This window comes from Sceloporus undulatus, chromosome 1 (assembly GCF_019175285.1).
Source record: "Sceloporus undulatus isolate JIND9_A2432 ecotype Alabama chromosome 1, SceUnd_v1.1, whole genome shotgun sequence".
Lineage (NCBI taxonomy): Eukaryota > Metazoa > Chordata > Lepidosauria > Squamata > Phrynosomatidae > Sceloporus > Sceloporus undulatus.
This window is the reverse complement of record NC_056522.1, coordinates 55571793-55598111: the sequence shown is the minus strand read 5'-3', so window position 1 is coordinate 55598111 and position 26319 is coordinate 55571793. Positions and strand designations below refer to the sequence as shown.

At 43.0% G+C, this 26319-nt stretch overlaps 1 protein-coding gene across 4 annotated transcripts in view; it reads left to right on the top strand.

Annotated features, from left to right (window-relative positions):
• SLC29A1 (solute carrier family 29 member 1 (Augustine blood group)) overlaps positions 1 to 26319 on the top strand; it is a 110264-nt gene that overhangs the window by 4498 nt on the left and 79447 nt on the right. For 3 of the 4 annotated variants that reach the window (XM_042475236.1, XM_042475218.1, XM_042475253.1), the window contains exon 2: positions 17324 to 17411. The exons of the other annotated variant lie outside the window; for it this stretch is intronic. The gene's annotated coding sequence lies outside the window, so the exon portion shown is untranslated. The remainder of the gene's footprint in view (positions 1 to 17323; positions 17412 to 26319) is intronic. 4 annotated transcript variants of the gene reach the window in all.

Genomic DNA, 26319 nt, shown 5'->3' with positions numbered 1-26319 from the left:
CACGCATATGTACATTCCTTCACCTGTAAGGTCCCTATACAGTATGTTCTAATGTCCCTTAGCCAGCCAGTTCTGCTAGCACTGTGTCTGATTTGATCTCATATTCAATAAATAAATATGTGAATTGGCAACTGCTGCTGATTTAGATGTTTGACCTTGGGGGAAATCCTTGAAGCTCTCAGTCTGCCTACAGTTTCCCTTCTTTCCCGAGGAGACAGCTTTACTGCAGCAGGTTGGGAGGCTGAGTCTGGCAAAGACATTTGACATGTCTGTGAAGATGATGAAGAGGTGCTTTTTGCTAAGAGCCACATCATTGTTCTTTAGCCTTGCTGGTTCCAAATGCTAGGCAGATATTGATTGGATTGCTGCCCTAAAGAGCTTAAAGTGTGATTAATGACAGCCATGCGGCAAATAAACAGTGGGATGGGGAATGAGGCAATAGTGCAAATTATGGACATTTGTATACAAGTGTCTGCATCTCCCATTTTCAGAAGAAAAGGTCTTCTCTTACTCTTCCTCATGAACCTTTGCAATCTCCCAAATAAGCTGTACCATAGGTCATCACCTGCACAACTTGGCTGTAGGTAGGGGCCAAAATTAAAATAGGCTAAACTTATTCAGGCCACAGATAGGTTTTAATTTATTATTATTATAATAAGAGAAAGAGGAAAAAATAGCACAAAAATTGCATATTCTATCATAATATTTTTTGAAATTTTCAACAGGTCTAGTGATGACCACTTGTTGCAGGAGTAAAGGGATTATACGAATGACAGATCAAAAGTGGGAAATTGCTGGCACCACTTGCAAAAAATGGAGGGGAGGGCTTGCCAAGCAACTGGGGTGAGAGGGAAGGCATGTTCCGCCCAAATTCCCACCCTCTGACCTTTATCCCTCCCCCTCCAAATGACCTGAGCAGGATCGGGGGAAAGTTCACATCCCCCTCAGCACGGTGAAAAAAAGGGTTATCCAAGAAGAAATGGGAGAAAACCCACTTTCGGAAAACTTGCATTAAGGGGGATTTTCCCTGGTATCACCTCGATTTGGGTGTGCAAAAACCGTCGCCAGTGTGAATTATTTGCTTCTAAGCTGGTTTGCGATCTAATCTGTAATGTAGTGTGAATGACCCTAGGTTGGCTTGTTTGAATACATGTTGATTGTGATGCTGTGTAAGCTTGACTCCTGAAATAATCTTTACCTAACTAACCAGAAACGTACAATTAACATGCAGTAATATGAAATCAGTGTTTTCAACTAGATGGAGGAAAGATAGTAATTGTGCTACTTTTTGGTAGATGCTGACTTTTGTTTTGTTTATCTGGGATGATGATGAGAAGCCAAAATGAGAGTCCTGCATAATCTTTAAGTAGACCTTGGGAACGTTTTTTCTTTCTTCCTTTTGCTACAATTCCCACAATTCCTTAGCCAGCATGGCCACTGACCAAGCAATGCCTTATAGTAATTGTTCCAAGCTCTGTCGTAAACATTAGTGCATTAGCTTTCATAAACTAGAGCACATTATTTTAAAAAAGATTCCCATAAAAAAATTCAAGCAGATTCCTTGGAACTAGTACTGAATGAACTAGAACAACTGTTGGTATATAAGAAGAAAATCAGCCTTATATTCAACTCTTTGAATGAGATGTGGTGTGTGTGTGTGTTCACATGCATACTGTAGATGTTTAGACACTTGGAGAATAGCTACAGTGAATAGACAAATTCTGATAATTGAAGACACAGCACTTCACAGCTTCTCATTTCTTTAGCTTCAGGTGCAGCTGTGGTGTTTATGGACCCGAACAGACAGGCCAAAATAAAGCTGCTTCAGGTCACTTTGGACGTATGCTATTAAATGACACACACATCTTAAGAGGCCAGAAGCTGTGCCAAAGCTGCACTCCAGTCCATAGGACCAAAGCGTGGCTTTGGCACAGCTTCTGGCCTCTTAGGAAACATGCATCATTGAAACAGCATACCTCCAAAGTGACCCGAAGCAGCTTTATTTTAGCTTGTCTATTCGGGCTCAGAATTACTTCATTTAATTGATCCATAGACCATTTATCATACCTAGAAAAAATCCTCAAGGCCATTTACAGTAGAAGATGAAGAAACCAAAACAAACATTAAAATGTAAGACACATTAATGATGTTAAAATCCTCAATCAAAACATTTTAAAATGAGAAATTTTAAACCACAGCAAATAACAGACTAGATAGCAGATTAGGCTTGAGGGTTTGTTATGATAACATACAAACATGTAATCTACCACCGCCCATTGGGAAGCCCCTTGATAGTCTGGATAAAAGGGGCTCCTGTAAGAATGGCACACAAAGTGAGTTGCTTGAAATGCCATCCTTGTTGTGCTAATTGTTGTGCAGGATAGCCACTTGACACCTGTGAAAGAGTTTCTACCACTGGGATGTATTCATTGCTTTGAGCCAAAAAATGAATCCTGCAAACTCCAGTCACTTTGGCAGTTGTGGCAGATAAAACTGCCTTAATCTTCATCCTTGTGGCTGTTGTCCTCTATGATATGTCAGCCTTATACCAGGTATGGTGGGGCTGTTGGACACACAGTGATGATATTCCCAGCAACCAGCTCTCTGGTCTCCACACAACAAAAATGGTTTCAGAGCATTCACTGTACCAGTTCTAGCCAAGCACTGATTTACCGTAATTCTTGTGCTTTACATTATTTTCTGGATTTGCACAGACGCTGATCTTTTTGCAGTTGCTTGCTTTTCTGCCCACTTTTCCTGAAACATCAATTTGCTTGACCTATGGATGTTATAACCTTATATGCAATAGTATTATTATTTATTTCCAGGGCCACTGGTGTGCCCAAACTTGGCCGCGTGAATGGCACAATACAGACATTTTGTCCGACCTTACATTTCTTGAGTTCTTCCCAATTATAGTGGCATCACGAGTTTGGGCTAAAGAGTTAGCTAACTCCGCAGTCCACTTCTGGTGCGACAATATGTCCACAGTTCAGGTGATTAATACACTATCATCCAAATCCCCAAGGGTCATGCGCTTGGTTAGAGCCTTTGTTTTACATTGCCTCCGCTACAACATCCTTTTCTCGGCTCGCCATGTCCCGGGAATTGACAATGGAATTCCCGATTCTCTTTCGCGACAACAGATGGAGCGCTTCAGGCAGCTAGCCCCGGAAGCAGACCCCTCTCCAGTACCGATGCCAATAGACCTATGGAATCTTGGAGGAGTGAAATTATCCGGGCCATAAGCCTGTCCATAGCCCCTAGCACCAGGACCAAATATCGGAATGCAGGCAAGGACTTTGAGTCTTTCAGGGCCGCGGGAGGGCTCCAACCAGTTTGGCCCATACCAGTAGATCACATCCTGGAATACTGTGCTACATTAAGAAGGAGGGGACTGGCCCCACAGTCCATCAAGGGCAGGTTAGCGGCGCTGGCTTTCGCATCCAGAGCTCAAGGACATGTAGACAATACTGGGGACTTTAGGGTGCGCAAAGCACTGGAGGGTTGGAGTAGAGAGCAGGGCCACCGGGTGGACCAAAGGGAGCCATTGTCACCCCAAGTACTAAAAGGTTTGCGAGACCTATGGCCGAATATATGCGCATCACCATTTGAGGTAGTCCTTTTCCACGCTGCAGCCCTGGCAGCCTTTTTTGGGGCCTTGCGGATAAGTGAGCTAGTTGCATCATCCAAAGGAGACACAACCAGAAGGGCCCTGGAGTTTGGTGACTTAGCTATTTCAGACAACTTGGTGCAGCTCAGGATCCGACGTTCCAAAACGGATCAGAGGGGTAAAGGGGTGATAGTTACATTGGCTCGCTGCAATGATAAGTCACTGTGCCCAGTCACCGCACTGCACGATTACATTAGGCTTAGGGGGGAACATTCTGGGCCCCTTTTTTGCCACATAGACCATTCCCCCTTGACCAAATACTAGTTTTGGAGAATAACATCAGAGGCCTTAAATAGATTAGGACTCCCTAAGGCTCGCTTTGGTACTCACTCCTTTCGCATTGGGGCAGCGTCTACGGCAGCGGCAATGGGAATGGCCCCTATCTCAATCCAGCGAATTGGCCGCTGGAGGTCCACTGCTTACAAAAGGTATGTGCGGCCTCTTAATCACTAACCAGTCTTATATAGGTTTCAGGTGCAGAGCAGGAAGACTGCGAATCCTGATCTGCGGACACAGCATGGTTTATTGGGCGGCGCGCCAAGCCAGAAGCAGCCCAATGGGGGCCCAACTGGGCTTGAGCAGAATGGCCACAGTGGAATGGCTTGGTAAAAGGGGACTGAAGTGGAATGGTCTGCTTCCTCTGCTGTTCAAGGAGCGTGCGGGGCCACCGCCTGATGTGCTTGTCATCCACTTGGGGGGGAATGACCTTGGTCTGATGAAAGGCAAGGCCCTCTCAATACAGGCTTTGCAGGACTTTAAATTCATTCAAGCTTCCTGGCCTAATGTAACACTGGTGTGGTCCGCAATACTGCCTCGCCAGTCCTGGAGGGGTGAAGGGGATCCACGCGCCATCGATCTGGCACGGAGAAAAGTAAACCGGGCAATGCGCAAGGCCATGGACGAGGGATTGGGCCACCTTATTACACACCGGGGAATCTTGTTTTGCCGGAAAGAGCTCTACAGGGCGGACGGCATACACCTCTCGGAGGAAGGAAATCTTTTATTCCTGGAGGACTTCCAAAAGGGGCTGGGTGCCATCTTGGCTGGCCTGGTGGGGGAAAGGGACTAGGCGGACACCTGTCCCTTTCTGTGGCAGGTAGTAGGGGGAATGTGAGAGTTCGGCGTACACCGTGGCACCCCCTTGTGGTGTAGGTAGAGCTCCGGAACCACCTTTCTAGGGTTACCACGGCCCGGAGGTGGGGAAAGACTCGATCCTTGAGGTAGACCTGGGATTTTGGCCCCCACTCCTAAAGTTACACGGCTTGGGTGAGGGTACCTGGGTCTGCCTTCCACCAGAGGTCCAGTCTGGGGAGTAGTCCAGTCAAATGGACTGCTCTACAGGGGGCAGGTGTTTTCGCCCGAGGGAAGGCTGGGGAGGTTGTCAAATAATGACACCTGCCCCAGCTGATCCCCAACCAGGTTGCTCCCCCCCCCCCTTTGTGGTCTTCCAGGATTTACAAATATTTAATTAGGTCAATAAAAGTGGCCCATTATCAACCCAATCTGTGTGTCTGGTCTCATTATTCCATGGTGGAACATCAAGAGGGTCCCAAAACGCCAGCACTGCACAGCAATGGCAGGGAGGGACCCCAATTTGATGGACCAATGGAATGAGGCCTGGGTCCTCTGGGGGTGGTGCTCCGCACCATGACGTTTTATAGGGGCGGGGCTATAACCAACTTAAGGAGAGCCCCGATCCTCCATGCCCCCTCTCTGCAGCTTGAGAGGCGTGCCCCACCCTCCCGCCCTCGGTGTAGTGTGGGCGTTGCTGGTCGCTTCGGGGCCGAGTAGGAATTTTCTCCCCTCTTTCCAAGGGGTTTTTCGTAGTTGTACTTCTGATTGTTCAGAACACTTTGCAGGTAGTCTCTGTACGGCCCAGAAAAACTGGACTGCAGATTGGTCCTCAGCCTGAAATCAGATGGAAAACAGCAGTATGGGGGAGAAGATAGACCTTGAAAAGCTCTTTGGACTACAGCTCCCAGAATCACCCATTAGCTATTAGATTCTGGGAGCTGTAGTCTAGACAAACTTAACTTTTCCCAAGCTCAGCCTCTAAGATAGGTCACTCTTTTTTATATTGCAATTTTCTATCTAATTTCAGGCTGCCAGCATGACATAGTGGTTTGAGTGTAGAACTGCAATTCTGGAGACCAGAGTTTGATTCCCGCTCAGCCATGAAATCCACTGGGTGACCTTGCACAAGTCACATGCTCTCAGCCTCAGGGGAAGACAATGGCAAACCTCCTCTGACCAAATCTTACAAAAAACAAAAACGTGATAGGTTCACTTTAGGGTTGCCGTAAATCAGAAATGATTTGAAGGCAAACAACATACACAGGGTGACTTGCATTAAACCTTCAGCAAGTTACATTTAAGATAACATTTGAAGGAAAGGAAAAATCTGGATCAGTAAGAGCCAGAGGTCACAGGGTCATAGTGCCATAACTTTTAGATTAGGAGGGCTGATAATGTCATCATCTTCCCCATACTCTCTTCCCTCAGCTTAACTGCAATCCTGACAGTAAGCGGGGAGAAGAATGGTAACTTTTTCAGGGGTGGACAATATATTGTTGTGAATTTGTGCAGTGGTATGGTCTTGAATGGACAGTTAAGATCCATTAGCTTTACAAAAGACCTGCTCTGACTAAGGTTGAGAACTGCTAGAACTGCTTGTTTTGATTTGTGGATGTAGATCAACACAGACGCCTGTATTTGTGGACTGTCCTTGGGAACCTGACTATGGGAAATGTAATGATGAATGCAATGCCACTTCAGCCTATGCTGTTGGTTACTCACTGTGCTGACCAATTTTTGACCATAGGGAGAGATGTGGTTATGATGGCTTGTGTTGATGGGAGATGAGTCATATCTGTTTCAGGCCCACTACTATCTTCTTTTCTAAAAGTGGTAGTGCATTTGAAGAGAAGGCTGATGCCTATTAGAGAAGGCTTGGTGATGTTTAATTCTTTTGAAGACCACATTGCTGTGTTATGTAGTGATCTAAACGTTGGACAATAGAGATTATCAGATGGGGGGGGGGGGGAAGCCAGGGATAAAAGGCATACCCCCAACATAATTGCATGATTGTGCTGAAGATTTTCAGACACACCCAGACCTCATCCAGGACTTATCCCATGAAGATCCAGGAATGCTCCAGCAACAAATTCTTCACATGACTTCTCCATGTATGGTTTGTTGCTGGAGCATTCCTGGATCTTAACAGGATAAGTCCTGGAGGAGCGTGACACCATCTGAAAATCTTCAGCGCGATTGCGAGATTATGCTGGGAGTATGCCTTTTACTCCCGGCTTTTTTTCTCCATTTGATAACCTCCAATTCTCTAGAGATGAGGGTTTAGATCCTCACCATGGAAATCCACTGGGTGACCTTGGGTGAATCACACTCTCTCAGCTTCAGAGAAGAGCAAAAGCAAATACCTTCTGAAGCAATCTTGCCAGGAAAACCCCATCATAGGTATTTCCTAGGATGGCCATGAGTAGGAAACAATTTGGAGACACTCCATCACCACCAGAACATTGCTGCAGGGATACTCTTTTGGGAAGATGCATGTTGGCATTAGGTGGAGGCTGAAGCAAAAGTAGTTAGAGTCAAAGTGATTGGGGGGGGGGTTGCAGTACTGTTTGATTATATAATATGTAGACTTTTTTTTCCTCTGGGGCACCTTGTCTCTCCATGAAATTAGAGGCCCCATTCTCACTGGCACTTTTGCCCTGGAAGGAACTGGGCACATTCGGGGGGGGGGGGCTCCCGAATCTCTCCGTAAGCAAGTGCCCACTACAAATGAGGGGCATTTTAACCCGAATGCCCTCTTAGAGAAATCGGGTTTAACATGAAGGTGCCTGGCTGTCAATCAAATTTAGTTCCACGATCGTCATAGGTGACATTTCCAGCACTCATTGGGGCATCAGAAGTGTGCTTCCCCCTCCTTTTTTTTAAAGAGCCAGGTGCCAGAATGCTCAGATTCTGTCAAATTAAAAACCTCGTGTGTGTGTGTTGTGGGCATTTAGGTCAGTGTAAGTTATGATCTGCCCTTGGCCCCATTTTCAACCCCAAAATGCAAGCTAATGCCATCTCTGCATCCTGTATCCCCCCTCCTTGCCACCCCAGAATGCCTCATACACAAATAATAATAATAATAATAATAATAATAATAATAATAATAAATTACACACCTCGTAAATGCCAGAAAAGGAAGCGATGCCATGCATTCTTTAGGCTACTCCTGAATTCCTTAGAGACAGTAGCAAAAGCATGTATCAATTTGCTAATTTGCCAAATTGGAAAGAGAAACATTGTAACATTGCAATAATAATAATAATAATAATAATAATAAAAATAAATAAATAAATAAAAGCTTTATTTCTAGCCCGCCTTTCCAGAGATCAAGGCGGGTTACAATGGTGGATTTTGCAATCCAACAACATACAGTGGCGCCTCCGCATACACGGTCTTTTTATAGGCGGCTTTGAGCATAGGCGCACAAAGCCGCTGGCGCGCGCGGGGCAGAAACTGCAGCACATCCCATTCAATTGAATGGGTGTGCGCACCCGTTGCGCCTCGCGCGCCGCCGTGCTTCAGAGAAGAGCTTCAGAGAAGAGCAAAAGCAAATACCTTCTGAAGCAATCTTGCCAGGAAAACCCCATCATAGGTATTTCCTAGGATGTTTCCAATGGGGCTCGAGCGTAGGCGGATTTTTTTATACACGGAGGGATCCGGAACGGATCCCCCGCGTATAAGGTTCCACTGTACAATTTACAATAAAAGCATTGTAGCATTCATTCGCAAAGGAAAAAAAGTTTTTTTGCAAAGTACTCTTTGCAACATTTTCCCTCTTCTGGAAGCAAGGAAATGAAAGGGAAAGTGAACAAGCAGCTAGCCACATTCTATCTATCTATCTATCTATCTATCTATCTAATATATATCTACTACCTGAAGCAAAAAAATGTGCATTTTTTGTCAAAAATAATTTAAAAAAATAAAAGGGGGGGGGGAAGGTGCCTGATGGGAGCTCCGTTCATGCCCTGCCTCTGACCTGACCTGAACTGACCCTTTTCCTCCTGCTTACATTCTCTTCAGAGGTTTGCCATTGCCTTCCACTGAGGCTGAGAGAGAGTGACCTGTCAGTTCCAACTAAAGTAGACCCATGGAATCAATTATTATTATTATTATTATTATTATTATTATTATTATTAACCTTTATTTATAAAGCGCTGTAAATTTACACAGCGCTGTACATACAATCTTTTTAATTGGACGGTTCCCTGCCCTAAGGCTTACAATCTAAAAAGACATGACACAAAAAGAGAAGGGAGTGGTCGTGGGGAAGGGGATGAGGGCCAGAAGTTCTTCTCTACCTCGAAGGCCTGGATCAGGGGAGATGGACTGGAGGGAGGACATAGCAATATAGGAAATGATTCAATTGGAAATAAAAGGGAAATGCAGCACAGGCATTCTGACTGTAGCATCCGCATATAACACTAATACAGTGGTACCTCGGGATACGAAATACCCAGGTTACGAAATTTTCGGGATACGAAAAAATCCCATAGGAAAACATTGTTCCGGGTTACGAATGTTTTTTCGGGTTACGAAAAAACTTTTGGTGCTTTTTTCGGCTTTTTCGCACGGAATCGCGGCTTTTCCCCATTAGCGCCTAAGGCAATTCGGCTTACGAAGGCTTTTCGGGTTACGAACGGTGCCACGGAACGAATTAATTTCGTAACCCGAGGCACCACTGTAATAATAATAATAATGGCTCTTAAGTTCCAGGATTAAGAGGAAATGAAAGGGAAATGTAACACAGGCATTCTGGGTGTAGCATCCACATATAACACAAATAATAATAATAATAATAAAGGCTCTTAAATTCCAGGAGCGAGAGGAAATGAAAGTAGCACAAGCAAGCACACACACATTCTATGTCACCCAAAAAATCATGCGCATACATTGTCAAAAATAAAAAATAAAAAGGGAGAGGTGCTCCTTCCTCAACCTGATTTCCCTCCATCCCTCCTCCGGCTTGGCCCCACAGCCCAATTTCCCATCCCTCCTCCTCCTCCTTCCTTCCGACCCTCCCCTCCCTCTGAGCTGCCCTGGCTCCTTCATCCTCCTTCTCCTATAGAATGCCCTCCATGGCCCCCTTCTTCCCATGGCTCCTTCATATTCCTCCTCCTCCATCCCTTTTCCAGTCCCCCCCTGCCCGCCCTCTGACTGCCCTCTGCAGCCCCCATCACCCCGATTTCCCCTTTTTGCCTGTCACCCTGCCTCCTGTCAGATTCCCCTTTTTCCTCCGGCTCTTTCCTCCTCCTTCTCTGATGAGGGGAGGGAATGCTCTGCCCTCTGCCCGCCCTCTGATCTAAATCCCTCCCCTGAACTTGCCCCGATCATGACTGGGGGCAAGTTCATATTCAGCAGAACCCGGGTTTTTTCAAAAGGAACGGCTTTTAACCCGATTCTGAATGTCCCGGGCTAAGGGCATTTGCTGCGGAACTCTGGTGCATGCCTCGAATTGTGACAGATTCGGAGCGAATATGAACTTCATGTGGAAGAATCGATTCCTGATCTTGACCAGTGTAGTCTGATTGGGCCCATTGTAAGTGCTTCATGAAACTCTGCCGGTAGCCTTGCATAGCCCTTGGTCCACAGATTCCCCATCCCATTCCAGGAACAATCTCAAGAGGCCAGTGGAAATTGAAACATGCCTTTGAGGCTTTCTCTGGCATGTCTTTTTTGCTGCTTGTTAGCCATTTTGCTCTTCTTTGGATCTTTATTTTCCTTGTTGTTGTTAACTGCCTTCAACAACATCTCCAGGACCCCCTGTCCTCCACTGCTCTGCTTAGGTTTTGCAGATTCAGGTCTGTGACCTTCTTGATTGAGTCCAGCCATCTGGTGTGCGATCTTCTATGATTCCTCTCTTTCTACTGCTTTCCACCTTTCATAGCATTATTGGTTTATGAGTCATGCTTTCTCATGTTGTGACCAAAGTATGACAGCCTCAGTTTCACCATCTTGGCTTCCAAGGAGAGTTCAGGCTTGATCAGTTCAAGAACCCATTTGTTCTAGGACCCATTTTTTCAACTCCTATTTGCTTTTATTAGGCTCTCCTAAAACCAGTATCAAGAATGTATGTCTCTTATCCGCTTTTTCCCTTGTTGCTTTACCTGCTTGTCTGGGGAAAATATTCCCCCTCATTTAATTCTTTCTGCATATCAGGGTGGTTATTACTATCCTGCTAAATTTATGCTTACATTCCAGCCTAATGCTTAGACCACCTCTGAGATTCTGTAACTCTGTAGATTGCCTTCATAATACTTGACCCAGCGTGACATTTGGCTATTCAGTCAGCTGCTGTCTGAACTAGTCAAGTGATTCTTCCCTTGGGATTGGATCCCTCCAACTCTAGGTGGGGTAGCAGATTGTTCTTGCATAAGGAGAACTCTGGACAAAGGTTAATGTCTTATTACCACCTCATCTTGCCTATGATTAGGGAAGCATGCTCTAACGAGCATGGCTAATGATATAACCAGCACTTGGTGGAGGATTCCTTTTAGTGACTACAACTTACAGACTCCCCAAGCCACTTTTACAAACTCTGAATGTAACCTAACACCCCAAAGAATTTTATTTTATAAAAACAAATCTTGTGTTTGTTCCAAATCAGGGATGGTGGGTACCTTCTTTTTTTTTTTACAAGGACACCCCCAAATGAATCACTGGCGGGTTATAAACCGTCGCTTTGCGGCGATCTGCCGCCGCCGCTGTTTGCTCCGTGAGGGAGCCGCTGCAGCCAAACCACGCGGCTCCGTTACGGAGCAAAAAAGAAGCTCCAAAATGGAGCTTCTTTCCTCGGCGCAGCTATGACGCCGCGACACGTCTGGATGCTATGCATCCAAGACGTAAACATGGCGGCGGCCGTCTGGAACGGCCGCCGCTGAAAAATACGTAGTGACTACATATTAGGGTTAGGGGGGTGCGGAAGCACCGCACCTTCCTAACCCTAATATGTAGTCACTACGTATTTTTTGGCGGTCTGTAACCCGCCACTCATAATATGCCACCATTTAGTCTGCCTAGCCCCTCTGCCAATGACTCCTTCCTTCAGCCCAGTGGTGGGGGGGGGGCAAGGAAAGCATTTTGGATTATCTTTCCTAAAGTGCAGGCAGATAGGGTGTGAAAATCCCCCTATGGATGCTCAAAATCTGTGGATGCTCAAGTCCCATTATTTACAATGGGGTGGTAAAATAGTGTCCCTTTTGTTATAACAAACATGCTTTGCTTGTTTTTAACTTATCTGTAAGTCACTCTAGGGCAATGGTGGCGAACCTATGGCACACGTGCCCTCTCTGGCATGCGAAGCCATTTCTGAGGGCATGCAGAGAGACAAGGGGGCGGGAAAAGAGTAGGAACATACGGACGCCTGTTCCTCCTCTTCCCCCACCCTCCCGTGCCTTTAGCTGCCTCTCTGGAAACAGCTGAAGGCCTGGGAGGGCAGGGAAGAGAAGGAAGAGCTGCATACCTGTTCCTCTTCTCCCCCCTCCCCTTCAGCTGTCTCTAGGGAAGTCTTGTCCCCTGGTTGTCCCATCCCCAGAAGGCAGAAGTCCCACCCCCAGAAGTTCCCTCCCCGGCACTGGGTAACACCAGGCGCCGGAATGCCTTTGAGTTTGGGCACTCGGTCTCTAGGGGCTTTTCTAGCTGAGGAAGGGGGTATAAATTGTTTAGGTAAATATATTAACTACAGTGGTACCCCGGGTTACGAAATTAATTCGTTCCGCGGTTAATTTCGTAACCCGAAATACCTTCGTAAGCCGAATTCCCATAGGCGCTAATGGAAAAATAGCTCTCTGCTGCCCTCCGGTGGCGGAAAATAGCGCCGCGGTTTTTTCGTAACCCGAAGAAACCTTCGTAAGCCGAAGCAATAAATCCCTATGGGATTTTTTCGTATCCCGAAAAATTCGTAACCCGGCGCATTCGTATCCCGGGGTACCACTGTACTGTAATTTGAATGTGTAGTGTATATAAACATTTGATTTTGAATGTAACCTCTTCACCTTTCTGTCCCAGTTTGACAACATCTACAGGGCTTAGACACCTGATCCTGTCCAATCTTGGAAACTAAGCAGGGTCAGCCAGGAGATTGCCAATGAATACCAAGTTTTGTGGGCTAAATTATTGAAGAAGGAATTGGCAAAACCAGCTCTGAGTATTCTTTGGCTAAGATAACACTATGAAATTCATGGGGTTGCCTTATGTCAGCAGGTGACTTGAAAGTGTGTGCATGTACATGCATGCACACACACACACACACACACACACACACCTGGCAAAATCAAGGTTTGCTTTTTGGAATATTTTTGGGGAAATTTTCAAACCATGGGTGATTGAATCCATAGATGCAGAATCTGTGGCAATGGAATAATGGCTCTAGTTCTTTTATTATTGTGTGAGTATTTATTTCATGTTTGCCTTTTTTTTTTTTTTTTTTTGAGACTGTAGTTTATTTTTCCCTGTGAGATCCATCCTAGAAATGTACTGGACTGGTGGTGTGCATGTTTTTTAGAATAAAAATAAATGAGAGACAAAACAGCAGAAGAAATGGAAAGAAATTTTTTAAAAAGCTGATAAAAATATGCCAACAATTGAAGTTTAATTTTTGCCTCAGTCAGATTGTCTAAACCATTTGTTTTCACCCCTCTTTATTCTGTAAAGAGTCTGTACCAAGAGAGAGGGAATGTATGGTCCTCTAGATGTTATGAACATACAACTCTCATCAGACTTAGGCCTGTTACAGACTGCCAAAATAAAGCTGCTTCGGGTCTCTTTGGAGGTATGCTATTTAAATGACGCATGGGTCCTAAGAGTCCGGAGGTCGCGCCAAAGCCACACTCCATTCCTAAGCACTGGAGTGCAGCTTTGGTGCAGCTTCCGGATTCTTAGGATGCATGCATCATTTAAACAGCATACCTCCAAAGAGACCCGAAGCAGCTTTATTTTGGCAGTCTGTAACAGGCCTTAGTCATCATATATGCAATGGTGAGGGATTAATGAGTGTAACTGGAGGGCTACAGTATCATAACCCTGGTTTACATTTTAAGCTTCTAGTCCTCAAGCCCTTTTTCAGCATACTGAAGTCAGTGAAGAAAATATTGGTTTGTAATTTCTGATTTTAGAAACTTGGCCAGAATTTAGAGATACATTCATTAGCAAGATTATGGAGTGGTTAGTTTCTTAACTGTTAAAATATTGGAACTTGGGAAATCTAGGATCTAGTCCCTGCTGACCTGTGGAAACCTTGGGACATTAACTATCTTTCAGTTTGACCTACCTTGCAGGATTACTATGAGGATAAAGAGAGCAAATTAATGCTGCTTTGAGCTCAGTGGAAGAAAAGCAAGCTACAAATAGAACTAATAAATAAAATAAAAATTATACAGCTTAATTCCCATATGCATTAAATTCCTGTAATTGGAGCCAGAATGTAAAGTGTCAAGGCAATCAGGCTCTGCTTTTCCCCAATGTGTCTTATTTGTTTTTTCTCATATGAAAGAGAAATAACATGCTGTGTATCATGTGCTGCTACAGCTGCTGTGCTAGAATGTGACTTCTAACACACTATTTAATATTCTTGCAAAGTAATGTTTGCAGAGGCATTCCAAAAATGTAATCCTAACCATAGCAGCCTATAGTCCAAAACATACTGCAGAAATAATCCAGTTACCACTTTAACTGCCCTGGCTCATTGCTAGCGAATTCTGGGAATTTTGTGAGACATTTAGCCTTCATTTTCAGAGAACTCTGGTGCCACAATAAACTACAATTCCCAGGATTCCCTAGCACTGATCTAGGGCAATTAAAGCAGTCTCAAACTGGATTATTTCTGCAGTGTACAATGTGCTCAACAAAAAACCCTGACATCTGTAATACTTTATTGTTATTAAATTCTGTATCAATATGATAAAAAAGATGCTAAACATATTACAGATGGCATACACCCATACAAACATAAATATGAAAGTGCTACAATATTGATTCCACAATCATACCCCCCCCCCCAAAGCCCATACTACATATAACCTCACAACATAGTACTAAAATACTTTGATTGTGTCTTCCTGCTTAGCAAGGGGTTGGACTGGATAATCCTTGTGGTCTCTTCCATATCTCTCATTCTGTTATACCAAAGTGGCTGGATTTTTGTTCAAGTACAAAACATGTGATTCAGAAGACATGTTTCATTATAACTTCTCTGGTCACTTCCTAGCAGATGACTTGCATGTTTAATTTACTTTTAATTGGAGTCAAGTGCTAACACATTAAAATCATAAGTACTGTGTCCCATTGCTATACCATTTCTTATTTTTCTTGATCAAATAATACCAAGGTTTTGCAGCTGCACTGATGTCCCCGTCCTAGAGTGTGTGTGTATGTGTATGCATGACAGAGAACTACTATAATACTATAATAATTGCAGAAATAAAGAGAAATAGAAAATGACAATAAAAAAGAAAAAAAATACAAGGGACCTCTCCCATAAAATTCAAGTAATTTAATCCAAGAGTGGGGATGCTATACAACCATCAGGGGAACGTATTTCACAACAAAGTATGAATAAAAAGCTGATGGAAGCAATACACTGAAGAACTATATAAATGAGATGAAAAGATGACAGATTCATCCAAGAAAGAACCATTTGAAGATGAACTTACAATTCTAGAAAATGAAATGGGAGGTGTACTCAGAGCACTTAGAAGGAATAAATTACCAAGAACGGTTGGCACACCAATAGAGCTGCCTAAACCAACTGATGCAGAATCTACTCTAGTTCTAACTAAAACGTGTCAACAAATATGGAAAACAAAACAATGGCCCACAGGCTGGAAACACTCAATATACATTCTAATTCAATTCACTCAATATGCATTCTAATTCCAAAGAAAGGGGACACCACATAATAATAAATTGGAAACTAGCGATATTTTTCAAGTAGTTTTTCAAAGTTCTGATCAGGACCAACCATATGACAGGACAATGATGTGTGAAAACATCATAGTCTATCTCATTCACATAAAGGTACAGCCAGATTATCTGGTTTTATTACAGTACCTATTATAAATAGATCTATGATACTATTCAGTGGCTACCTGCTGCATTTTTGTAGCCTCCAATTTTTTAAAAAAATCATTCCATCTAGTGGAAGATTTTCATTTTCTTAACTCATAACTATTGCAATAGGACATTTTTGTTTTTGAATGCTGGGAAAACATGATATTCCAATGCATAATTTATGGCTCTCCAAGTGTAGATGCTATACAACTTCCATCATCACTCACCATTGAGTATGCTGATGTGGGCTTATGGGGATTGCAATTCAGCAACATCAAAAGAGCCACAATTATCTAAATCTTTTGCAGTAGATGGTGGATGGGTGGGGGCTGGGGGGTAGTGTTGATCCACAGTTGGGTAATATTGATATGAAATCACTAAAATACAGTAGATGAGCTTTCAAATACTCCAGGACTCTTTATTAGAGTGAGTGCTGCAGAAGTTGGAATAGAGGATGAAACAAAAATGTCCAGAAATCATTCTGTCCATGTCTGATGATTTATAATAATAATGATAATGATAATAATAATAATAATAATAATACTGTAATAAGTTTTATTTGTATACCGCTTTTCCGTGGACGATCAAAGCAGTTTCCAATATCAGATTAACAATACATAACACATCATGACCCTCAAGATGGTGGTCGGGAGGAGGGCTCTTCTTTTTGGCAGGCAGAGGCCTGTTGTTTCTTGCCTGCTTCTCTCCCCTCAAGATGGTGGTCAGAAGGAGGGCTCTTCTTCTTGGCTGATGTTTATGATGTTTTTGGGCTGATGTTTATTTGTGTATTATTATGTTTTACTTGATGTTTGACCGGTTGATTGTAATAAATTTATATATATTCTGTCCATATATTGCAACTGTTACCTCTACAGTGATTCCTCCACATTTGCTGGAGTTAGGAGTGAAGGACCTCAATGAATGTGGAAAAACTGCAAATAAAAAACCACTATTCTTTTTACCTGAGAGGACATTTCTCTAGGAATCTTCAGATCCTCTAGTGCAACTCTGTGGTTAGCATCTGCCAGACATTGATCATAGAATCATGCTGGAGGACCTAGAGAATTGTTTTCTCTAGGAACTTCTGGTTCTCCAGCACAACTCTATGTCAACTGACAGAGTTGTGCTTGAGGACCTAGAGATTCATAGAGAGAACATATTAATCAAATCTGCAAAAGTCAAATCCGCAAATGTGGAGGGCCAACTGTACCATTTTCACTTAAATTCTTTTTTATTGACTCAGAGATATTTTAGTAGTCCAACAAAAACATTACTCAGCTCTGATTAAAAAAAATAGTAATGATACATAGAGTTATGTTTCTTTGCTATGTTAATCTATTGCAATTAGATGTATCTGGAAAGGTCCTAGAATTTTCATGCTTATTCCCTAAGACAATGAACGGTAGGGCCCTCTCTGTGACTTCTGATGCAAAAACTACAGCTGGTGTGATGGTTCACATTATTTCTTGCGCTGCCAACTCCTTAAGGCAGGAATAGTAAACCTGCAAACCTTGGACTCTTATTTTCCAGCAGCCCAAGACAGTATGGCCAGTGATGAGGAATCCTGGGAGCTGCACTCCAACAGCATCTGGAGATGCTCATGATTTCCACCCCTGAGGTAAAATATTCTTGTAAGCATTCCCTCCCAGGCAATGTTCTTTGTAATTATTTTGGGGCAAACAAAAGAAACACTGCTGGAAAATTACTAGGTCTGAACAAACCTAAGGCTTCAGTTCATGATTTCCCTCTTCTCGCCTCTCAAAAAGACACAGTTTGTGTCGTGCTGACACAGTTTGCTAGAATTACAGCCTTGGACTGACTCCCTGCATGAGAGTGATAAAGCAGTCTCTCTTTTTCAGAAGCAAAATACATTTTCTGCACTGGCACCAAGGTAAGGGAATAATTTCTAATGTCTTTAAAACAAAACAAGATGGACTAATTTGGTTTCAAAGAGGCCTATTCTTTGTCCTGGGCCTCTTGGGCAGTGCTCCTGAAGAAAAACATGCCAGTCACAGCAAGTAGTTTCTAGGTCACATACTTAGCATCCTCCAGACATGTTGGACTGCATTTCCCATCACCAGCCCATACAACAGCAGCTGTGGGAAGTATAGTCAATGGAAGCAGACACCTGCTGAAGCTGATATGAAAAAGGAGTGGGCATTCAGAGGCAGAGGAAGGTGTCTGATTTCCTCCTCTGTAAGATGTAAATATACTCCCCTTAGTTGGTGCAATCAGTATTATGATTTATGTGAGTAGTTCAATATCTTCCCTCTCATTCTAGTCCAAACTGTCTGGAAGGCACTAGGTTGGGAGAGGCAACTGTAACTTACTTTTGAAACAGAAGGGCCTTGCTAATAGTGGAGCCTTGCCACAGACATAGTCTGTCCTTTCAACTTTACCAGCTGCTGACATCTGCCAGCTGTTTGTCTATGATCATGTCAGCTGCATAGAATCTTGTAAGCAAGAGGGCAAATGCTGGCATCTGCTGTATAGCCTTGTTTGGATTTTCTGGATTTAAGAAAGCAGTATGGCCTGCAGCCGTGATTCTGATGTTTCCACTATACAGTTAGCCAACAGTTCTTTGATATTTCTCTAGATTTAGCTATGAGAGCACACATGTTTTTATTTTAACTTATCATACCTGCCACCTTTTTCCCAAGACAGCTCACAACATGAATAAGAACAGAATATTTAGAGCTAAAACCAATAGTGTACAATGTTTTCAGATGTATACTTGAATTTTAATTGAAAGTGAAAACAGCATTTTTATGTTTAACTTTGACATATTGCTACCTGGGCTCAAGGGAAAACTGCTTTAATATGAGTGCTTGGAAAAGTTTTTTTTATTATTGCAAGTCCCAGAATCTACAGTAGCCATGCTCTCTGGGGGATGCTGGAAGTTATAGTTCAAAAAAGTAACTTATCCAAACTTAGCTTAATACACAGCTAAAAGGTAAAGCATGACATGTGTGACAGCAGCTTGCATTATTATTATTTTTATTATTATTATTATTATTATTATTATTATTATTATTTAATCCCATGTTCCTGGGACTCTGTATTTGCTCTTTGTAGGGTCTTTGCTACCTGCTGGTCTTCAGCTCCATTTCTTTTCACCCTTTATGTGCTAGAGTGAGGTCCAGTTGTGGCCTGTTTGGTGCCCTTCTGGGGCTCTTTTTCTTTGCTGGAGTCTGTTTCCAATTGCCAAGGAGCTGGTATTGGTGCACAACAATTTTATGGGGCAGATGACCAGGTATATTGGATTTCCCTTCAGCTACTTTTCATGGGTGGACATGTCTGCCTGCTTTTTGCAAATGCCCCAGGCCAGTAAAGCAGCCGGCATGGTCTCTTAAAAGCTTGAAGTGTGAAAGGGGGTGGGGTGGTCATGTGTATAGTTTTGCCTGTTGTTCATCTACCTCACATACATGCAAGGATAACAGTGTAGCTCTTTTCAGACAGCAGTACACACAAAACACATACCAGTGTTGGACACCTATCAATTTTTGCTATGCTCTTTCTGTTCTACCACAGATCTTCTTCTTATCCATTAGATGGTGTCTACCTCTCCTCAGCTTCTCCCTCCCTGCTCACTTTCACCCCATTCTTTTCTCATTCTTTTGCAGCATTACAACAGGCCTCTTCTTTTCCCCATCTCTGAAAAACATATTTGTTTTCTCTTCCCACAAGCAGCAAATCTCTCTCTCTCTCTCTCCCATATACTTTATCCTTGCTTTTTTTTTTTCAGTCTGCCTTTTGGATCATTTTTGGTCCCTTTACTACCACATCTGTGCTTAGTGAGCATGACGGCTTTCATTCTCTCCAGGATGCCAGGGGAGACTCAGATGTAAATTTTGTTTTGCTGGGAAAATTTATCCCAATGCCACCTTGTATTCCCATAATCAAGGGAGAGAACAGGCAATGCAGACAGACTGATAGATACCCCAGAACAGTTTCTACGTTGTGGGAGCTCAAGACTGGGATGCAATCATTATAAATTTTGGACACTTACAAGTATTTTTAAAACAGTAAAAACACAGAGTACAGTGAATAATAATGCCACCACTAAAACAGTTAACAAAGTGACCATCATGAAAAAATGGCAAAATAATAAATGATGTATTTTTAAAAATGGTTTAAGAATAAAATTAGTGTATCAAGGAACAAGGCTCTAAAGTAGGGTTGATGCCTGATCATTGGGGGGGGAGGGTGTTTTAACCCCAGTTTACCCTTAATGATTAACCCTTAATGGTTAAGATGCCAGTTCTAATGACTGTAAGGTTGGCAGTTCAAGGCCCAAGTGCCGCACAATTGGATCAGCTCCCATCACAAATCCCAGCTTCTGCCATCTCAGCAGTGTGAAAGCATACAAATACAAGTAGATAAATAGGTACTACTTTGGTGCAGTCATACTGGCCACATGACCACCAGTCCTTGAACAACGCTGGCTCTTCAGCTTAGCACAGCCCCCTACAGTTAGTTATGACTAGACATTTATATCATGGCTAAACCTTTACCATTTACCCTTAATGAGGCTCAACCCCCCCCCCCCCCCCCGTTCTGCTATCTGTGCATGTTGATACATGTACTCACTCATCCACGGCATCTTCTAATGGGATTGCTGTGAGCAATAGGTTTTTGTTGTTCACCCACAGAATGTTACGCAACCTTGAGGGCTTATATTGCAGAACCTGGAAAGTTACTTTGCAAGGGTCCAATAATTCCCCAGCCAGCATCGCTAGCCAGTGGCCATGCTGTCTGAAGGATTCTGGAAGTTGTAGTCCAGAAAGAACATCCCAGGTTCTGCAACCTGGACAAATGAAAGCCATCAGGATGGTTGTAGACCAGGGGTAGGCAACCTTTTTGAGCCGGGGGCCAGGTTGCTGTCCCTCAGACAACTGGGGGGCCGAAGCCAAAAAATAAATAATGAAATATTTTTTAAAAAATTTAAATAAATTAATAAATTGGGACAAATGTAGGACAAAATTTTCAAATGGTGGACACTTTTTTTAAAAAAGTGGAGGACACATGAAAAAAATTGCTGATTTTTTTTTTAAATGTTAATATAAATGCATGTTTCTGAGGCTTCTATAGACAATTGCCCCTGCACGCGAGAGGCCAAAGGCCCCGGCGGCAATCAGCGGCAGGACCGGGCTGGGGCTGGTCCCAAGGCCTCACCGGGCCACATCTGGCCCACGGGCTGCAGGTTGCCTACCCCTGTTGTAGACTATCTGCACACAACAGGCCGGGGTAGGATCTTAATTAACACTCTCAATACTTCAATAAGGAGAGCTCAAGTATGCAACCTGCAGCCCTGGGGCTACTTGCAGCCCCTGAAGCTGGTAACTAGGCTGCACCTATTTTCTTCATGGCTAGCTGAGCTAATCATTGGACTTCAGAAAAAATAATTTTCTTCCTTGGCTTCTGATAAGATTGTTGCCTACTTGCTGCCAGTAACAGTGGTTAAATTTCAGTGGGGGGGCAGAGAATGACATCTGTCTATTAGCTAGCACTGGATGTGATTTAGGAGATAAAAAGGTTGTGCACCTCTGAATGCAGTGTGTATAGAAAGGGCACATTGGGCCCCCTTAGAGTACCTTTGTTGTCAAAGTGCTGAGAGGGTTTGATACAGAACATGGAAAAGTGAGTTATGGTTTGGCAGTTCCAGAATCCCCTGTGGCTAAAATTGGTGGGAGGATTCTGAGACTCTGTTAAAAAGTCCCACACTCTGTCTTGGATATTCTGCATCACCGCTAGTCACCTGTTCAGAAGCAAGGAATCTGTTATTCAGTAATCATTTGCCAGTAACCTGGAAAGTGAAGAGAAGTCATTAAGGTGTTTATTACTAGAAAAGGTGCAGAGTTTATCTCTATGCTGAGGCAGAGAGGTTGGGGAAGAGTAGCGAGGGAAGGGAACATTATAGGGGGCAGACATATTGAGTGGTGGTGGAGAGGGAAGTGTCAGTGAATGCTGGGTGGCTTGAGGGTCTTCTCTTATATTCTTTGAAGTTCCCACAAGGGTTTTGTTTTTCTCCATCAGTTCTGTGTGGTGCGTGTTTGGACTCACTTAGGGGGTACAGGGCAGGTAGACTGGTACAGGTGGTTTTGCCCTCCAACATGCCTTAGCATCTCTTGCCTGAAGCAGCCTCTCCATTCTGCCTAATAGTAGTAATACCTTTGAAGAACCTGTGATGCTATGGGTCATAGAACTGAAGCCTTGATTCTTTGTAAATTCCACTGTTCACTTCAGCAGAGATTTGTGGAAGTGAGCTGTCAGCTGAGCATGGGAACCTGTTGGGAAGGCAAGGTGAAAAAATGCCTCCTTGCATCTATACCACCTTATTAATCTTAAGTAAAGGAATTAAGGCCAGCTGAAAGTATTCAAACTATTCAGGCGTCTTAGTATTTTGAGCACCAAAAGTTCACAGGTATTAGCTTCCTGACAATAATGTTAGCAGTGCAGGAGGGAGCTGCCCTGAGACCAGTTTGGCTTAGATTTATCTCATGTCTGCATATGACACAGTACCGGAGTGCTTTTGCAGTGGAACTGTGTGGAATGTGTATGGCTGAGTGACCCCCATGTGGGGGGCTCACAGAGGGGTTGTGGCCTGAGCTATAGACAATTCAGGTTTGTTTCTGCTTATTGAGCCATAAAAGCAGTACTTAAAAGACTCCTGCTTATTCTCAACATAGGAATTCTGGCTCCCACAGAGTGGCTGTTAAGTCCAATAGACCCTGCATAGGCCGTAGGCATTGTGGTGGGGAAAAAATGCCATCACCTCAGGCTGACTAATGCCATCTTGATCTGTTATCCCAAATGATGGGCCAGAGAACAGGACCCGGAACAATGGATGCAAGCTGCAGGAAAAGAGATTCCACCTGAACATTAGGAGGAACTTCCTGACAGTTAGGGCTGTTCGACAATGGAATGCACTCCCTCGGAGGGTGATAGAGTCTCCTTCCTTGGAGGTCTTTAAACAGAGGCTGGATGGCCATCTGTCAGGGATGCTTTGAAATCCAGAAAGATTTCCTGCATGGCAGGGGGTTGGACTGGATGGCCCTAGTGGTCTCTTCCAACTCTATGATTCTATGATTTGTATCCTCATCATTTGGGTAACAGGTCCCATTGTCTTGGGGTGCATCTCTATTGTATAAGCTAGAAAAATTGCATTTTGCCCTTGTATTTTCCTATAAAAACAGCTTTGATTTATGATGGCCCTATGAATGAGAGACCTCCAAAAGACCTGGCCATCAACAGCCTCGATCAGATCTTGAAAATGCAAAACTGTAGCTTTAGGATTGCCAGAGTGAAAACTGGAGAGGGCTCTTGTACTTTAATTGCTGTACAGAAGAAGAAATTTTAGCAGATGTTGCTTGTTACCTGTATGTGAGGCAAGCTCCGTCTGCTGAAATGCCCTCTTCTATTCAACCATTAAAGTTACACTAGCCCTCTCTAGTTTTCAATCTGGTAAAGCTATCTTGAGAGCCAGTGTGGTGTAATGGGTTGGGTGTTGGACTAGGACCCTGGACATCAGGGTCCAAATCCCCATTTGGCCATGGGAACCCACTGGGTGACCTTGGACAAATCACACTCTCTCAACTTCAGAGGTAGGCAATGGCAAACCCCCTCTGAACAAATCTCGCCAAGAAAACCCTATGAATGGGTTGTCATAGGTTGGAAAATGAAGGCACACAACAACACTATCTTTTTTTCTTAATTGGATCAAGCTACTGTAGGGTGATCTTTCTTTTTAAATTCTGGATTTCCCCCACAATATTAGTTCCCCAAATCCCGCCAGCAAGCATAAGTGATTCTGGTAACTGTAGTCTGAAATAGCATTGATTGATTGATTGAAATTTTATTTCTATACCGCCGTTCCTACGATCACGGCGGTTTACAGACAGTACAAATATAATACAATACAGATTAAAAAACAACATCCCAGTAAAAACCCCGATTAAAACCAACATAACTATTAAAATCCATATAGAATCAATCAAAATTACTAAAGAGTTAAAAATCCGATACAATACAAAACAACAATACTACACACAGTACACATAGGGGGAACAGTCAGGACATGTGGGAGAAAGCTTGACGGAATAAATGAGTCTTCAGGTTCTTCTTAAACAACTCCAGGGAGGGGGCTGAGCGGAGTTCTTCAGGGAGGGCGTTCCAAGATTGCGGGGCTGCCACAGAAAATGCCCTTTGCGCAGTTGATACATATTTTGTCTTGGGAACGCTTAAAAGCATTTCAAAGCTATTTCATTTGATGCCTACTGGATATAATGGGTATAATGGCATGCTTAGAGAATATTTCCACTGATAAGACTTTTCCAGCAGAGGGCAAAATTTCTGTGTATCTGTATACAGTTGGCATTTTGATAGCAGCAACCAAGAGTTGGAAGTGGAAGGCAGAGCAGAACTGCATAGAATGGTTCCATTGTTTCCAAGATGCAGTTTCAACATGTTTTTAAATTTTTTTACTTGCACATATATTTTTAAAATTGTGCATGCTGAGGATAGTAGGACATTGTACATTAAAAAATGAATCGTTCAGTACTGTAAAATTATCTAAACACATGTGTAGTTCAGAGATCCGTTAGTTTTGCTAACATGGAACTTGGTTTTGTGGTAAGTTTAGCCACCCACTGTATTAGTAGCATCAAAAGTGGGAGACGACACCAAGGAGCCTGTTGTCTCAACACACATTATGTCCATATGTATGTATATAGAATGGAAGGAAGGACAAATCACTAAGGAAGAGTGCAGATGTATAGCCCAAGCTAACAGGAACAGTATAAGAAAAGCTACCACTCAGAATGAGCTGAAGCTGGCTAGGCAAGCATGGAGCAACAATAAGGGGATTTTCACATACATTTGAGGCAAGAGAATGACCAAGGAGGCAGCGGTGCTGCCATTCAGTAAAGATAACAAAATGCTAACAGATCACAGTGAAAAAGCAGAACTACTCAGTATCTATTTTGCTTCAGTTTCGCCCCCCCAAAAGAGAGAGAGAGAGAGAGAGAGAACTCTGTGCTTTCGTGCAGCAGCGGAGACCTTGTCAAGGAATCTGGATTGCAAATCAAGATAGATAAGAATCCAGGAATTATTTTGGGAGAAAGGAGGGGTATAAATCCAATCAAGAAGGAAGAAAGGAAGGGATCACCTAGTTAACCTAGAAAAATTCAAATTTGAAGGGCCAATTAAACTGCATCCCAAAGTTACCAAACTTTAGCAAACATTGCCCCTCTTTTTAAAAAGGGCAAAAAAGAAGATCCAGGAAATTACCGGTCAGCCTGACCTCAATACCAGAAAAAATATTAGAATGAAGTATGCAAGAGTCTGTCTGCAAGTATTTTGATGACAATTCAGTGATCAGTAAGAGCCAGCATGGGTTTGTCAAGAACTGTCCTGCCAAACTAATATATCTTTTTTTGATCTGGTCTCTAGTTTAAGGTGGGAATGCTATGGATATCATTCATCTGGATTTCAGCAAAGCATTTGATAAAGTCCCCCATAATATTATGATTACCAAACTGATTAGATATAGACTAGATGGGAACATTATCAGATGTTGACCCCTAATTCCCATAACAATGTTACCAAAAATAACTACAGCTAGAATGAGCAATACCTCCTGGTCTACAGCACATATGGATGTGAAGAAATCTTATTAATTGGCTTATTCTCAAGATAGACTGTTGATTATAGCTCATGGGATTTCTCCCTTCCAGTATACAACTGAGACAATGATCACTTTCACTCTTTTATCAAGTTTTCTATGCAGAATGCAGAATTAGTTTGCAAAAGCAGTCTGTTTTTCCTTTGTGAAGCTAAGTATCTGCTAAGTGTACAGAACAAATCCAGGAGGAGTGAGTAATCAAAAACAATTCTTCAGTGCTTCTTCTAAAAATAAAAATGGCCAGGGCATCATGGCAGCAGCTTTCATAGTTATTCAGAATTACACAGCAGTCGATCCTGATCTTGAAAATGTTCAAAATCTTGTCAAGACTGACAAGAAACAACAACAGCGAAAACAAATTCACCCTTGCCCCCTTGCAGGCATCTTGACATTTATGTTTTTTGCATAGGAAACTGAGACAAGTGAGCATTTATATTCCTAGCAGCACCCAACCTGTAGGAAGAAAATCTCTTTCCTTCCTCCTTCAGAATAGGTAATATCCATGCTTTCATATCTTCTTTCTGCCTCTGCTACCCGCTTAAGCAAAATCAGCATTGGTGCCTCTGAGTTTTCAAAAAAAAAAAAAAAGTTTTTACACTGACGTTCTTCAACCTGCTAAGGATCTTCCTGTGTGTGTAAATCTCATCTGTCACTTTCTTTGGCTTGACATTATTCAGTTAGTTTGAAGAGATCCAAAGCCCACCTAGTCCTGACCCCTGCCATACAGTAATCCACTGTTACAGCACTTCTGAGGAGGTCATTTAACTTCTATTTAAAAGCTTCCAGTGATGGAGAGTCCACCACCTTTGTGGGTGGCTCATTTTACTATTGAACAGCTCTTACC